The sequence below is a fragment of the Peromyscus eremicus genome, chromosome 8b (assembly GCF_949786415.1).
Source record: "Peromyscus eremicus chromosome 8b, PerEre_H2_v1, whole genome shotgun sequence".
Classification (NCBI taxonomy): domain Eukaryota; kingdom Metazoa; phylum Chordata; class Mammalia; order Rodentia; family Cricetidae; genus Peromyscus; species Peromyscus eremicus.
Window position 1 is genome coordinate 13,045,491 of NC_081424.1, and position 17,141 is coordinate 13,062,631.

At 39.8% G+C, this 17,141-nt stretch overlaps 1 long non-coding RNA gene across 1 annotated transcript in view; it reads left to right on the forward strand.

The window, feature by feature from the left end:
- LOC131918749 (uncharacterized) overlaps positions 1-15,210 on the forward strand; it is a 39,786-nt gene extending 24,576 nt beyond the window's left edge. Inside the window, exon 3 of the long non-coding RNA XR_009381078.1 lies at positions 15,073-15,210. This is a non-coding gene — a long non-coding RNA (uncharacterized LOC131918749). The remainder of the gene's footprint in view (positions 1-15,072) is intronic.
- The last annotated feature ends 1,931 nt before the right edge of the window (positions 15,211-17,141 follow it).

A 17,141-nucleotide genomic window follows, 5' to 3' on the forward strand; every position in this document is an offset into this window, starting at 1 on the left:
AAATAAGCAGCAGCTGCCGGTTTGAGCTACTGGCGGGTTCCTAGCGTGCGCTCTCGACCTGCAGTATGGTGGGAATGAGGCCTCTGCAAGTAGCACATTAAACTGTGTGATGAATTTAGCCTTTGCTAGTACAAAACAAAAAAAAGAGGTTTCTGGGCTACACGCTACTTTGGTAAAAGTGTAGACCCACTATTTCTGAGAGTCATGGCTCCCAGAGCTGGCGGAAAGCAGACCGCCGCCATGTTGGGAAGCTGAAGTGGGCGGAGCCAGCAGCCACTGCGCCATTTCAGGCTTAGAAGGCTGCAGTTTAAAAGCAATAGGCTCAAGCTAATATAAAAAAAATAAGCCACGTAAAGATGACTACCACACAGAGAATCTGGATTATGTTCTCTTTGATATTCGTAACTGAAGAAAAACATTTGATTACAAAAGCTGTTGAATTATGCCAAAATGTGTATTTTAAAGGTACCTTGACTTCAAAGTTTGGATGTAAGGATATGTTGCTTTGGAAAAGAGTCTCTTTTGTTTCCACAGAAAGCCAGAGACTATGGATTTGTTCCAGATTAAGATACATCAGGTTTGACCAGCCAAGACCCCCTGAAAGGTCTCCAATGACACCATGGCCCAGATGACTCAACATCCAGAATGGTTCCAAGGCAACTGGCTCAGATGATACAGCCTCATGGACTACTCCATGATCCTAAAATTTTCTTCGTGTCCCCATAAGATACAGCGCCCCCCTCCAGCAGGAAGTAGTAAGAGAAGCTACGCCCAAATTCCCAAATATACCAAGCTGGCTTTAGAGATGGAATTGGCTCACTCCCCCTCTAAACCCAGACATATTGCTCAAAAAAAAAAATGGTTAAGAGATTCTTATGTCCCAAATCAGAAGAGCCCTCTGGTGTGGGACAGACAAAAACCAATATTTTTATTTAAAGCAGGTTGATTATAAATACAATCTCTTTCTAAAGAAAAAAAGGGGATAGTTTAGATATGATAGGATGAAAGGGTAGATTAATGAACCTACTTTTAAAGAGTAACAACTTGTTTAAAATGTTTTACATCGCTATAGATTTTAGTTTATTGATACAAATTTAAACTTAATTTTGTTATACTGTATATATATTTCTATTCTTGTTTGAGGTATTATGTTTATGTAACTCATTTAAAATTATAATGGATAATTAAAAAATAGATTAATAATTAGTCATCTATGATAATCATATTTGTAGCCATGTTAGTTAAGTCTTCTAGGTATACATAGTTATATTTCAGATAGATAGGTAGTCTTCAAACACTTCAAAGACCTACAGAATATGGCATTTAAAATGTTTTAAAAATTTAGACTTTCTGGACAGTGAGACATGTCTGCTCCTGACAGCACCGATTTACTTCAGAGAGGAGGATGGGCATCGAAGACACTCCATACGGAGTTTATCTTCACCTTGACAAAAATAGCCATTTGGGCAAGAAACTGTTCTTGCCTGGACTGCCTGATCAACTGGACATGCAGGACCCATACAAAGGTGACCACTGAACTTTGCTTGACAAAATGGTCCTTCAGGTTCCTGCTTTGCAGAGAAAACTGCCAGACATTCTACAGGACACAGAGAAAAGTGAATAAGAGACTCTAGGCCTGTGGGCTGAAGACAGATGCCCCAACTTTACAAGAGAACTTTGAATGACTGTCCAGGCTGCCAGCTGTCTCTGTCTACCCTACAAGACTCCTAAAAGTTGCTTATATCCTTCTCCATTTCTCAGGTAGTAGTATATCCTTCTGAGGTCTTTGATGTGGTTAAAGACTAGATACTTACAATTTTCCTTAGTTATAATAAAAGATAAGTTAGATATAAAACCTTAAACTTACAAATATAAGATAGATAGGATCTCTTCTTTAATATTGTAACTGTAATTCTTGCTTGATAATTGTTTTGTTATATGTAATTTTACTATGTTAAAGTTAAAACCTTCCTTTTTAAGAAAAGAAAAGGGGAAGTGCTGTGGGATGGTCTGTATGTCAAGTGTGTTGCTGATTGGTCAGTAAATAAATCACTGATTGGCCATTGGCTAGGCAGGAAGTATAGGCGGGACAAGGAAAAGAATTCTGGGAAGTGGAAGGCTGAGTGGGAGAGACACTGCCAGCCGCCATCAGGACAAGGAAGATGTAAAGTACCGGTAAGCCACAAGCCATGTGGCAAAGTAAAGATTAATAGAAATGGGCTAAATATAAGAGTAAGAGCTAGACAATGACAGGCCTGAGCTAATGGCCAAGCAGTTTAAATAATGTAAGAGTCTGTGTGTTTATTTTATAAGTGGGCTCTGGGACTGGCGGGACTCGGTGGCGGGAGCTGGAGAGAAATTCTCCAGCTACAAAAAAAATTTGAGTTTCAGATAAACAATGAATGCTTTTTTGCAAGTGGTTTTGTTTTGCGTTAAGATCTCAGTTGTCTAAGCTAGCCTCAATTTCATAATCCTCCTGCCTTAGGCTCCTGTATGTATACCACCATGCCAGGTCTATAGTGAATATGTTTTCTAGTATTAACTGTGTCTCATGTAATATTTGGTAGTTCTCAATTTATCATTTTTTTTTTGAGACAGGGTTTCTCTGTGTAGTTTTGGTGCCTATCCTGGAACTAACTCTGTAGACCAGGCTGGCCTCAAACTCACAGAGATCTGCCTGGCTCTGCCTCCTGAGTGATGGAATTAAAGGCATGTGCCACCACTGCCTGGCCAATTTATCATTTTTAAATCATCTTAAATACCATTTAAGTACTTTTATAATGTGACATGGGAGTTCTAACATACTAAAATCCTCCTCATTTGAAATTCAGAGTTTAACTGGGCATCTTGTATGTTATCTTCCAACTCTGCTTTGAATGGATTTTAAAAAAGAAAAAAAGAAGAAAAAAAATTCTAAAGTGATTTCCAAAAGGATAGGTATGTTTGAGGATTAGGTCTGGAAAAAGTTTGGAAGAGCTGCTGTGGGTGCTATGAAATATCAGAAAATGTTGACTGAGCAGTTGTGGTGGTTCACTCAGGTGGCAGACTTTCTCCTGGATAAACCCAGCAAAACTTTGCTGGGGAAAAGTAGAAATGGTTACTCTTACACAGACAAGCTTTTTTTTTTTTTTTTTTTTCCTTCAGCAGTTGTGAGAGAATATTCAGGCATTGAACTAACTAGAGCCTAGGCTGTCAAGCAAAGCAGATGAAACCAAAAGAAGAATTGGGAGGGGCTGAGAGTCCGGTAGTCACTGTAGGCCAGAGAGTTGGAAGTTCACATAGAAACTGAATCTACAGCCTTGAAGGAATAGTCGTGCATAATAATAGGGTTAAAATTCACTTTTACATTAACTGGAGCTAAATTAAAAGCAAGAGCCCTAGAGACAAGACACCTGATTTTGAATTCTGGTTTTGTTTGTTTACACAAATGTCCCAGTACCTTAGCTCTCTATTCATAAATACTACTACTTACTTAGTAAATCTTACTGGCTTATTAAGGAGTAAATAAAATAAACCATGTAAACCACTTAGAATATATCCAGCACATAGTAAGTCCTCAAATGTTTGTAATTTTTTATTATTTGAAATACCATTTAAGGGTATTAATAATTAGTAAATATAAGTGCCTTAGAAAATATTACTTTAAAGAAGAAAAATGTCATGTATACATTCATTGAGCATTTTCTTCCTCAGCTAGCAAATGGTGTGTTTGTAAATACATCACTGTTCTCTACCTGTTAAAGTTGAAGCTCATACACCCTTGATCACTTAAAGTTGTTTTCTTTAGTATTATTACTAGGAAATAATTACACTTGAATCATATCTGTCTCATTTCCCTCTAGGTGAACATGCTTTGGGATTTTCAGTTTGAGTAATTCCTGTGGGCTCTGCCACCCAGCAAGTTAAAGACAGAATTCCTCCCGGGGGGTTGTGTTCTGGGAATGCGAGCAGCTTGTTTTCATGAGACATGTCCCTTACTCTGGCCCCTGTTAGAAGCTGTGCTGTTAGTTCTGTTAACTTTTGTTTTTCTTTTATCATAACAAAGTTTCTCAAGTTATTTGCACATTCAGAATTTTTGAAAAGTAAATATTTTATGAGGGCACTTCGCTTTTATAAAGAAAAATTAAACTGCTCATCTGTATTTTTCTCTGAAAATAAACAGACACATTAATTGATGTTTTTATCTGGGAAGAAAATAGGACAAAGAATGGCTTTGCTTCTAATATTTTAAAATAAGACAGTATTCTCTGGTGGAGTCTTGTAAGGAATTACGGGATTACCAGTTTCGTACACAACCAACTTAAATGCATTCTTTATCTTTAAGGGGAAGGACCATTGAGTAAGTCACATGTGTTCACAGTCTTGTCTGCTATAATCATAAACTACACAAACACATTACTCGGTACTCAAGGGGGTAAGGGACATTTGAAGCAGGACTTGCCCTGGAGACCTTTTCCTCCTTGAAGAATAGTGCAGTGAAAGCCCACACGTAGAAGATAACAGGAAACACCTTCCAGCTCTCTTCTACCTGATGCTTGCTCTTTTCCTTTGTCCTCTAAGGACTTTGGTTCTAATGATTGTTCTGCAGAACTTAGAGGGACATTGTAGAAGACATATCAGATTTCATGTATTGTTTTTCTACCACAATTAGTGTTTTCTTTTACGTCATACCATAGGGTTTTTGGAGGGTTTTATTTGTTTGTTTCTATTTTTCAAGACAGGTTTTTCTTGGTATAGCCCTGGCTGTCCTGCAACTCTCTGTAGACCAGGCTAGCTTCAAACTCAGAGACAGCCTGCCTCTGCTTCCCATGTGCTAGAATTAAAGGTGTGTGCCACTAACCTGCAATGTTTTAGGTTTTAACGTATTTTGTTTGTAAAAGAAATTGACTGCAGGTAGATTAGGCTGGCCTTGAATTCACACAGATCTGACTGCCTCTGCCTCATGAGCACTGGGATTAAAGGTGTGGGCCACCACTGCTTAGCAGAGATGCTTTTTTAAAAGATTAATTTAAATGTTTATATTAATTGTGGTGAACTTTTAAATATTTTAAAGTACAGTAAAAATGTGTAAAGATGATTACTATTGAGAGATTTTATTTGAAAAATTGATGTGCTTGAATGCTTTTTTATGTGCATTATTGTTTTTGCTGGTATGTAGGTCTGTGTGGGAGTGTCAGTAGTTAGCTGCCATGTGGGTACTGGGAATTGAACCTGGGTCCTCTGAAAGAGCAGTCAGTGCTCTTAACCACTGAGCCATCTCTCTAGTCCCTCCTGTATGCTTTTGTAAGTGCTAGTCTATAGTTTAATCAGAAAGTAAAGATTAAAACAAAATAAAGTATTAACATCCTTAGGGACATAAAGATCTTTCATTTGTACTTATTTAGTAAGAAAATCTACCTCAATTCAGTTAAATTTTAGGTTTTGTTTTCTTTGAAAAAAGTTCTCACTCTAGCTAAGACTGACCTTAAACTTGCTTTCATCCTCCTGCCTCAGTCTCCCCAATGCTAGAATTGTAGACATGAGCCCTCATAACCAACTTAAAATGATTTTTTTAAATGTTATACTCTATATTTGAAAGATACTCTTTTGCTGGTGTGGGGGTTTGTCTTTGTTTAGATAGACATAGCCCAGGTTGACGTGAAACTTTCAGTGTAATCCAGGGCGACCTTAATTCTCCTTCCTCCTGTACCGACCACGTGCTGTGATTATAGCAGCATCCATCTTGAAACATTTTTAATTTTGAGGAACAACGGTATGTATGACCTTTTAGAAAATACAAACTGTTACATCAAGTGTTCTCCACCTTTGATAACTTGTTTATCTGTTGTGGATGTGACTCAAAATCCAGGCTTTTCTTACTAGGAGTCCTTAAACTGCTGCCTAGCTTTGTCTACTGCTGATTTTTTGGAGACTTCTGAAATTAATGTCTAAAGGGTTTGTAGACCTTTTTATTATGAAAATTTCAAATATGTAGAAGTAAGGCAGATAGTGTAATGAAGTGCCCCATTATTTTGATCTTTAGTAATATGTTAGTACAGATACTGTAGTTATTCATGTAGTAGATGTTTGAGAACTGGAAAAATGTTATTGCTTTAATCCACACTTGAAAGAATTTGTAGAAGTCAGAATATTTTAAATATCCGTGATTTGCTAACTTGTAGTAAGTTGTATTTCAAAAGCTTTTAATAGTTAGCCTATTTTTGAAACTACAAATGTGCTTCTTATTTTTAAGATTTATTTTATTTTTACTTACGTGTACATCGGTCTATGTGTGGATATGTGCACATACAGGTGCCCCTGGAGGCCAGAGGCATTGGAAGTCCCTTGGAGCTGGACTTACAGACACTTGTGAGTCACTAGAATTTGAGTCCTCTGCAAGAGCAATAATTGTTCTTTACAGCTGGGCCATCTCTCCAGCTTTCTCTTTCTTTCAAATTGTGTTTTTATAATTTTTAATAATTTCATACATTTTGTTTACATTCATCTCCCTCCCCCAACTTCTCCGAGATACAGCCCACCTTCCTGCCCACCCAAGTTCCTGTCTCACTGTCCTTCCTCTCTACTCCTCCTGCCCCCTCCTCTCAGTCCAGCTTGTGCTGGCCAACTACTCTTGGATGTGGGACTTGCTTTAGGGTGTGGTTACTATAGGTGGGTCACACCATTAAAGAAAATTGATTCTCTATCGGGTGCGGTGGCACACGCCTTTAATCTCAGCACTAGAGAGGCAGAGGCACACAGATCTCTGAGTTCGAGGCCAGCCTAGTCTACAGAGTGAGTTCCAGGACAGCCAGGGCTACACAGAGAAATTCTTTCTCAAAAAAACAAAGAAAGAAAGAAAGAAAGAAAGAAAGAAAGAAAGAAAGAAAGAAAGAAAGAAAGAAAGAAAGAAAGAAAGAAAACCATTATTTTCCATCTCCCAACAATGATCAAATAGAGCTCCTCCACTAGGTAAGGGACTTTATGGCCACCTCCCCACTCCATGGTGAGAATCTGTGTGGTTGAGCTTACACAGGTCTTCCCCATGCTGTTACAGTGTGTGCCTCTGCTTTGTGTTTGGAAAACACTGTCTCTTTGTAGTCATCCACCACCTCTGCTTCTTCAGTCTTCCTGCCCCCTCTTCCTTAATGACCCCTGAATCTTGTGGGGAGAGTGTGATAGAGATGTCTCATTTCTGTGTTTCTTATCATCTTGACCAAGCTGGAGAGATGGCTCGGTGATTAAGTATTGCTCTTGCAGAGGACCCAGGTTTGGCTCCCATCATCCACAAGGTGTAGGGACTTACAGCTACCTGTAACTTCCGCTCCAGGGGATCCAGCACTCTGTTCTGACCTTCCAGGGCAATTGCACTTATATGCATATACACCCACACAGACACATATACAAAATTAAAAATTAAAATAAATCCTTTAAAAACAATTTTAAGATGCCTGTTAGCTTTTTGAGTCAGTTTTTAGTAATTCACCTAATACATCATATTTAAAAGAAATCTATCCACTACAATGAGAAAATGCCTCCTTTGAACTGAAATACTAGGGAATATCACAACATGTTTTCCCTTCTAAGAATAGGAATCAAATTCTGCCATAGGGATCATGTCTGCCATGTTAAGTCTTAAGCTTTCTCAGCAAAAGTAACAGGACCTCCCAGAGTGAAGAGATAGATGAATATACTCTGTACATACCACTCTGAAGTTGTTCCTCTGTCAGGGTGAGTTAGGGAGTCAAAAACCTCATATATTAAGGATGATGTCTGTGATAAGTCTTTAGCTCTCTCAACAAAAGTAGTAGGAATTAAGTTTTAAAATTCATGTTTTTCACCGGGTGGTGGTGGCCTACACCTTTAATCCCAGCACTCGGGAGGCAGAGGCAGGCGGATCTTTGTGAGTTCAAGGCCAGCCTGGTCTACAAAGTGAGATTCAGGAAAGGCGTAAAGCTACACAGAGAAACCCTGTCTCGAAAAAACAAAAAAACAAAAAACAAAAACAAAAACAAAAAATTATGTTTTTCTCAAATTTGGCTTCTGTGGGCTCTGTTGGTAAAATGCTTGCTTGCTATTCAAATAAAATATGAAGACCTCAGTTCAGACCTCCAGCACACATGTAAAAAGGTAGGCATTCAGGCACCAGACTGAGCTCCAGGAATCCAATCGATGAGAGAGAGGAGAGATACTGCAGGTGAGGGATGTCGAGATCATGATGGGAGGACCTGTAGAGATGACCAGCCACACTAGTGGAAGCCCATGAACTGTGGACTGGTGGCTGTGGAGCCCCCTTGGGACTGGACTACACCATCTGGACACAGAAGACAGTTGTTTGGCTTAAACTGTTTGGGGGTACCCAGGCAGGGGGATCGGGATCTGTCCCTGGTGCATGGGCAGGCTTCTGGAATCCGGTGCCTATGGTGTGACACCTTGCACAGTCTTGGTGCAGTGGAAAGGGGCTTGGACCTGCCTAGGCTCAGTGTGCTGAGCTCTGCTGACTCCCAATGGGAGACCTCAATTTGGGGGATGTGGGGCTGCGGGGTGGCTTGGTAAAGAGGGCTGGGGAGTGGGAGGAGGGGGGGTTGTGGATAGTATGTAGAGTGAGTAGAAAATTTCTTAATAAAGAAAAATGAAAAAAAAATAAAAAGGTAGGCATAATCCCAGCACTGGGGAAACAGAGACAGGAAATTCCTGGAGCCCTCTGACAAGCCGGTCTATCTGAGTTGGTGAGCTCCACATTCAATGAGAAACCTTGTCTGAAAAAATAAGGTGGAGAGTGACCAAGGCAGACACCCAACATTGACCTCTAGTTTCCACATACAGGCATAACTGTATACACATGCATCAGCACACACATATGTGTATGCCACATACACATAAAAGTTAGCGTCTAATTATTTTCATCTTTAAGTAAATTTCTGACATAGGAAAATTTTGGTTAATATATGTCTAAGACCACAAAAAACAAACTCTTACACCAGGCGTGATGGCACATGCCTTTAATCCCAGCACTTGGGAGGCAGAAGCAGGCAACTCTCTATAAATTTGAGGCCAGCCTGGTCTACAGAGCTAGTTTCAGACAGCAGGGCTACACAGAGAAACTCTGTCTTGAAAAACCATAAGTAAATAAATAAATAAATAAATAAATAAATAAACAAACTTGAATTAAAACAAAAATTGGAATACAAGCATAGATCTTAAATTATTAACAAACTGGTGTAAAAGTCATGTGGCTGAAATAATGCTCATCAGGAACCTGTGAGCAATAAACCATTTTCAGACTCCCTCAGAGTGGGAAATGGAGGCAAAAAGATAAGCTCCACTGCTTCTGGCATGCCAACCTGTTCCATGAATCCAATTTGACCTTCAATTCCTACTTCCCAAATGCTCTGAGAAAGACTTTAGAGGTACAGAACTGTGTTAATGATTTCCTTATTTTGAACATATATGTAAAATACAAAGATCTGTAGAGCAAATGCTTCATGGCTAGAACAAGATGGGTAGGGTTCAGAAAGTGTAGTAGGTGGAAATAAGGCCCCCTTCAGAATTAGAAATTCTAAGTATGACAGTGTTCTTTGACCCTAAACAGGTCATGTAACCACCCCCCAGAATAATTCACAAAATGATTTAGTTGAAATAAACCAGCCTTGTTCCTTCTAGCAGTGAAAATCATTTCCATACTATCGATGATAATATTAGATCATGTAAATCTTCAAGTGCTGATGTGGTGTGTAGGTTATCCTGTCTGCTCATAGGCTCCAACCTTGCATGGCAGCCAGAGAATGTGTGTATTTGTGACTTACTGACTGCAGGCTCCCAAAGCTGACTGCCTTTCCCAGAAGCAGTAATATAACCCAATGGGAGTAATGTCAGTAGCCTTAAATGCTAGGAAAATCAAGTATACATTGAGTCAACTAAACTTCCTACAGCATGGTGAATCTCACCTTCCCTAAGACCATTAGATAGAACAGCCTATATGCTAAGTACCACGCTAACTAGACTTTACTTGTGTTACTACATTCGTCCTCCCAATAACCTTCAGAGGTGAAAATGTTGTCCTCCTTTTTACAGAGGAGAAACTTTCCCAAAAACTAGTTAGTGGTGGGTATGATGAATAGTGAAGCTCTATGCAGATCTGCTGTGATCAAACCCATGCACAAAATAGTTAATGGATTTTATGGTTACAAGGCCCTTACTGCCATTAGTTGTATACTCACTGGCAGCTTGAAGCAAGCCTGGCTTCTCTGCTTCTGCCTAGCCAATGCAGTAATAAGAAGTAACTTACTTTGTACTCAAGACCCCTCACACCATATCCAGATAGATTTCATTCCTTTTCTGGTTGCTGTGATAAAGTACCTTGACAAAATCAGCTTAAAGGAGAAATGGTTTATTTCAGCTCACAGCCCAAGGAATAGTAAGTATACCATAGTATAGAAATCAAGGAAGTGGGAGCTTGGAGCAGTTAGCCACTTTACATCCACAGCCATAAGAAGACAGCATTGAATGCGTGTCTGCTACTATCTGCTCCTTTTCTCTTAGACAGCCCATAAATCCCTGCCTTTGGAATGGTGCCACTCAGGGTGAGCAAGTCTTTCTACCTCAAATGACATAATCAAGTTAAATCCCAATAGATGTGCTTAGAGGCCCATCATCTTCCAGGTGATTCTAGATTTTGTCAGGTTGACACCACTAAACATCATGTCAACAAAAGCACATTCCATGTTCTCCTATTATTCTGGAGTCCCACTTGAATGCCCTGGAAACTTCATAACATTTTGCATCTAGGAACCCTAGTTTATTATTTATGTTAGCTTTCTCTTACGGTGATAAATACCGTTATTTATAATACCGAGTTAACGGAGAAAATGTTCATTTTTGCTCATAGTTTTAGGGTTTCAATTGCATGGCCATTTGGCACCATGACCTTTGGGCCTGCCGTAAGGCAAGCACAAAATGATAGGAAACACATGGTTGAGCAATCTGCTCCTCTCATGGCAGCTAAGAAGCAAAAAAAGAAGGATTCTGTGTTCCATGATCCTCTTGGAGTGTATGACCTAAAACCTTCCATTCAGCCTCACCTCCTCAAGGCTCCACCACTCAACAGAGCCTGGGGTGGTGACCAAGCCTTTAATGTTTGGGGGGAACATTGAAGATGAACATTGAAGATTCACACTGTAGTGCACCCAAGAGGCAATTCTCAACTAATATCAAGTAAAATCCTTCAAGGACACCAATCCCGCAACTGGTGGCACTAAGAACGCCAGAGGAAGAGTTTCTGGTCAAATAGTGTAACTCAGGAAGGAGCCTGCCCTCAGGATGGTAGCTCAGGAGGATGCAAATTTAAATCCTAAAGAACGGAAGTGGTCAGAGGAGGCTTTGGCCCACAAGAATTTCTCCTGCATCAGGAAGTGTGCAGGGTTTTGGTTTTGTTTTTGTTTTGTTTTGTTTGTCAGCTTGACACTAAAGTCATCTGGGAGGAGTGAACTTCAACTAGCAGATAGCAGATGGTCTTTGATGACTGAATTGAAGAGAAGACAAAAACTTAGCCAGGTGTGGTGGCATACACCTGTAATCCCAGCATTTGTGAGGTAGCTACGGTAAGATCAGACTTGCAGGACAAGCCCGGGCTACATGAGATCCTGTCTCATAAAATAACAGATCAACTGAAGGAAAAAAACAAAAACAAAAACCCCTCATTGTTAATGATAGGAAAATTAGAGGTAACTTACATGCCTGACTTGATTAAAAGCAGATTCCATGAGAACTAGAACCAGTAATAACCATGGCGTTTACTAAGGTGCCATTGCTTAAATACAGTGTCTTAATCTTTTAAATACAATGAGTGAGTATATATATATATATATATATAAAAGAATATATTGTATCATTGTTAAAATTATATATTAATTTTATTTATTAACCATATATTAATGTAGCCATTTAAAAAGATGCTTTCTAAAAGCAAATCTCTCTTCCGCATCTTTACCCTAAAACCTGAAAGTCAGTATTAATAGCAATTTTATAACCAACAAAAGCTGAGAATAATGTTATTGACCTCCAGCTGGTGACTAGAACAATAAACATGTATACAGTGTTTATTCATAGACTAGAATTCTATTGAGCAATACAAAGAACCAAATAAATATGGATGATTATGGGTGTAGTAAGCTAAGTGACAGAATCTAGACCCAAAGGTAAGTGTGTAATTCCACTTGTGTAGTATTATAGAGAAAGAAAAACTATAGGGCTAGAAAACATGAATGATTAGGGGGAGGTAAGTGCCGATTAACTGCAATTTAACAGAAGGAAGTTTTTGTGGGTGATGAAACTGTTCTGTCTTTTTTTCTTAAGGTTTGTTTTTATTTATGTGTGTGTGTCTCTCTCTGTGTACATGGACACCAGAACAGGGTGTCAGATCCCCTGGAGCTAGAGTTCCAGGAGGTTATGAATCTCCTGGCTTGGGTGCTGGGAACAGAAACTCAGTTCTCTGGAAGAGCAGAATGTGCTTGTAACTGCTGCGCTGTTTCTCCAGCCCGTTACTGTTCTGTCTTGATTGTAGTGGATATGTGACTGCATCATCAAATCTCAGGGGACTGGCTGAGCGATGGCAGAGCATGCCTTTAATCCCAGCACTCAGGATCTCAGGACCATCTTGGTCTACAGAGCAAGTTCCAGGACAGCCAGGGTTACACAAAGAAACTTTATCTTGAAAAACAAAACAGAAACCTCATGGACTGTATTGCTTGTCATATAGCAGGCTGCCTGTACCCTTCAGCTCTAGGATGGACTGAGAGCAGTGAGACAGGCGGGCTCCAGCTGCCAGCTTGGGGAGACCTGGGCCTCCTGCTTCATTCTGCATGGCTCTCTGCTGCTGCTAGACCCACCTCATACTGAAAACGGAACAGATGGTTATTTCCTGCCCCCCATTTTCTCTGGAATATTCTTAATCCACAGAGAAATTTCGAGAGGAAAAAAAGCCTCCATTATTAAATGTGCAGTCTTCTGGCCCTTATGAGCATAAGTTGTACCTAATTAGAATATTTCTATCATTCACATTCATTTTGTGTTTCTCAAACTATTTAGACATGGATAAGTCAAACGTTCCTGGAAATGGCTACGTGGACATTGTCTGGTAGTGGAAACTTGTAGAAAACCATTAGAAAACAAACTCAAAGCTGAAATTTGAGTCAACAAAACAAACCGTTCTACCTAAGAATTACAATTGCTTTTCTCTGTCCTTAAGAATAAGAGAAATAGCTTTTTTTACACCTTTAAATGAATATATTTTTAAGAACCAGTGAGTTTGCTTAATTGTGTTTCAGTTTTAGTCCCCAAAAGTGTTTAATGAGTCTTTTGAGTTATTGATTGGTTGTCAGTATTCATGATGATTATTCTTTAACATATTTTCTGTACATAAACAGCAATTGTTCATGGGAATTTGCCTAATTCCTATTAAATAACCTTTCATAGAGAAGAGAGACAGAGACAGAGACAGACAGAGGGAGAGACAGACAGACAGATAGAGGGGAAATATGAATTAATGTGGCTTCCAATAATGGTGAAATTTAGGCATGAATTACTTTTTTCGAATAGAGAATAAGATTTAGGACACATTGTCTATAAAACACCAAGACTACCTTCTCATTTTCCTGAGTTGTATCAGCACAAGGGCATTAACTGATAATTAGTGTCTGTATAAACTGATAGGAGATTTTTATGGATTTATGATGTTGATAAGTACACAGCATGTGTATGACAGTTTACATCCTTCTTCATTGGAGAGTACTTTTATTAGAAATACTTGCATGATATGAAAATGCACACCACTTTAAGATTTCTATGTGAGTTGCCTATTTGAAAGCTTCATGGTTGGAGGCCAGCCTGGTCTACAAAGCAAGTTCCAGGACAGCCAGAGCTGTTACGCAGAGAAACCCTGTCTCAAAAAACCAAAAAGAAAAAAAAAGTCCTCATGGTATTTCTGAAAACATTTTTAATCTTCTAGCCTCTTACAGCAAGCATTTTCCTCCCTCTGACATTAATTTCCTCCTTAAGGTTTTCACTTCTGTAGTAATCTTAGAGTAAATGGAAGTACACATAATAATAAGCCCATCTAGATTTTTAATGCCTTGATTTTTCTTAGATAGTCTTGTAATAAGGAAGTAATTCAACACAGAAAACATCAGTTCTGCACGTGCACACTGAGCTACAAACTGGCCAATATCCCATTCACTTAGCACTATATATCTGAGCACATCCACCCTTACATTAGGACAGACAAGATTTGCTCTCTCCCTGGAGTAGCATATGCATAATAAAAAGTGAATAAATATTGATAATTGCTTCTATATGTGCAGAAATTTAGAAGCAAACTGTTAGAGGACTGTTTCAGTTGTATCTAAGGCTTAAAGAGCAAGCATAGCAAATCTAATCTGTTCACTCTCCTGTTTTTGTAATGCACTACATCATACCTTCCTCAAGCACCAATACTTTCTCGTTTTTTCACCCCTTGCTTCCTATGTCCGTGAGAAAAAGGAGTAATCAGAAAAAAACTTAGAGAAACCACCTCACTACAACCACTGCATGAGTCGCCTACCTCTATCTGAATTGTCTGCCTTTCCCCCTTGTGAATGAAGTGTTCCTAGCTCCGCAGCTCTGCAATTCGTACCTTAGGTCTCGTACTTACCCTACTTACTGATTGTGATTTAGCAACTTTCTCCACTCTCCTGCATCATCACTCTCATTTGAATGAACTAGAAACCACCTTGCTAGAAACAGTAATCAGTTTTCTGGGATTCTGTTTTTAAGATTTATTTTTTAAGGTTATTTTTATTTTTGTTCATGTGCATGTGTGTGGTGATTGGCACAGCTTTGGGATCAACCTGACTTGGGCAACAGGGAATGAAGAAACAACAGACTCATTGTGGTAGTTTGAATGTAATTGACCCCCATAAGGTCATAAGGAGTGGCACAATTAGGAGGTTTTGGTTTGTTGGAGTAGGTATGGTCTTGGAGGAAGTGTGTCACTGTGGGGGTGGGATTTGAAGTCTCACACATGTTTAAGCCAAGTCTCAGACCACTTCCTATTGCCTGCAGGTCAAGATGTAAGAACTGTCAGCTCCTTTTCCAGCACCATGTCTGCCTGCATGCTGCCTTGCTTCCTGCCATGAGTATAATGGACTACACCTCTGAACTGTAAGCAAGCTACTCCAAGTAGATGTTTTTCCTTTGTAAGAGTTGCACTGGTCTTAGTGTCTCTTCACAGCAATAGAAACCCTAACTAAGATATTCATAAAAAGCTGAGACCCATGGATCATACACTCTGATGGAGATACACCATCAGCAGCCCAGAAACTTGGTATGTTTACTATATACAATATGAACAAGGAGCATGTTTATTACATTCAGCGAACTGAAGAGGCAGGTTAGGTAATTTTGGTGGTGGTGGGGTGTCTCTGTAAAGGAGTAGTTTCAGGCTATATTCATTCTTGAGGAAGAAGCTGTAGTTGATACTTTCTGCACACACTGTCAGCATCCATACTTGGACTAGGGGAAGGCCTTACCATTCTCTTGAGCCTGAGATAGGGAGAGGGATCTGAGGCACTGGCATCCTTGACATGGCCATGTTCATGTCAACAATACACATTCACTCCAGACTTTGTCTGCTCCAGACTTTGTCTGCTCTCTACCCCAGACCCTGTGTACGTTCTGTGTGAGTGGGTACCCAAAGAGGCCAGAAGAGGACATCAGACCCTCTGGAACTAGATTTACAAGCATTTGTAAGCCACCTTACATGAGTGCTAGAAACCAAACTCAGGTTCTCTAGAGGATCAGTAAACTCTCTTAACCACTGAGCTAGCTCTCTAGCCCCTATTTTTCTTCAGTATGTGTAGTATGGTGAGGGGAGTATGTGCACATAAGTGCATGTTGTTGAAATTTTCTCTGGGCCTCCAACCAGCTCCCAAATAAAGACACAGAGACTTACTATTAATTATGAATGCAGCCGGGCGGTGGTGGCACACGCCTTTAATCCTAGCACTCAGGAGGCAGAGGCAGGCGGATCTCTGTGAGTTCGAGGCCAGCCTGGGCTACCAAATGAGTTCCAGGAAAGGCGCAAAGCTACACAGAGAAACCCTGTCTCGAAAAACAAAACCAAAAAAAAAAAAATTTATGAATGCTTGGCCTTAACCTAGGCTTGTTTCTAGCTGGCTTTATTTTTTAACTTAGATCAACACATTTCTATTAATGTGCTGTCCGGGGCTCATTTACCTTTTCTACATACTGTCCATCCTGCTTTCCTGCTTCCTCCATGTCTGGCTGACTGGCCCCTGGCTGACTGGCCTTTGGCTGGCTGGCTGACTGGCTTCCCTTTTCTCTCTGTCCACCACTGCCTATTCCTCCTCTGCCTAGCTATTGGCCATTCAGCTTTTTATTAAACCAATCAGGTGGCTTAGGCAGACAAAGTAAAACAGCAACACATCTTTACATAGTTAAACAATAGCAAAATACCTTTATGTAATTAAACAAATGCAACACATCTTTGCAGAGTTAAACAGTTATTCTGCAACACAAACAAATGTAACACATCTTTACTTAAACAAATATTCTATTCTACAAGTGCAGGTGCCCGAGGAAGACGTGTTAGATATTATAAGTGATTGTGAGCTGCCCATTGTGGGTACTAGGAACCAAACTCAGATCTTCCGTAAGAGTAGTGTGCACTCAACCACTGAGCCATCTCTCCAGCTCCAGTTATCTGGAATTCTTGCAGGGGCCTATCTAGTATCCTTTCAGTTCCCTTCACCTTTGACATATTTTCATCGTGACAGCCAGAACGATGTTGTTAGTATCTAAGATTGTCATTTCACCTTTCTGCTCAGAACCTTCTGGAGGCCTCACACTTACTGAGTGTAAAAGTTGAAGTCCTACAAAACCTTACTTGGTCTTTCTCGACCTCTTTCCCTAACAATGGATGCTGTGTTCCTTTGGCTCTTCCTGCACCAGCCATACCAGCTTCTTTATTTTTTCTTGAATACCCAGGTATACTCCCAATATTTGGCCCAAATTTTCACATCTTCTTCCTGATTTTCAGTATTCCTCAAATATCACCTAATCAATGAAGTCTTTGCTGCCTGCGAACTCTGAAAGTATAGCTCACTGTAAAT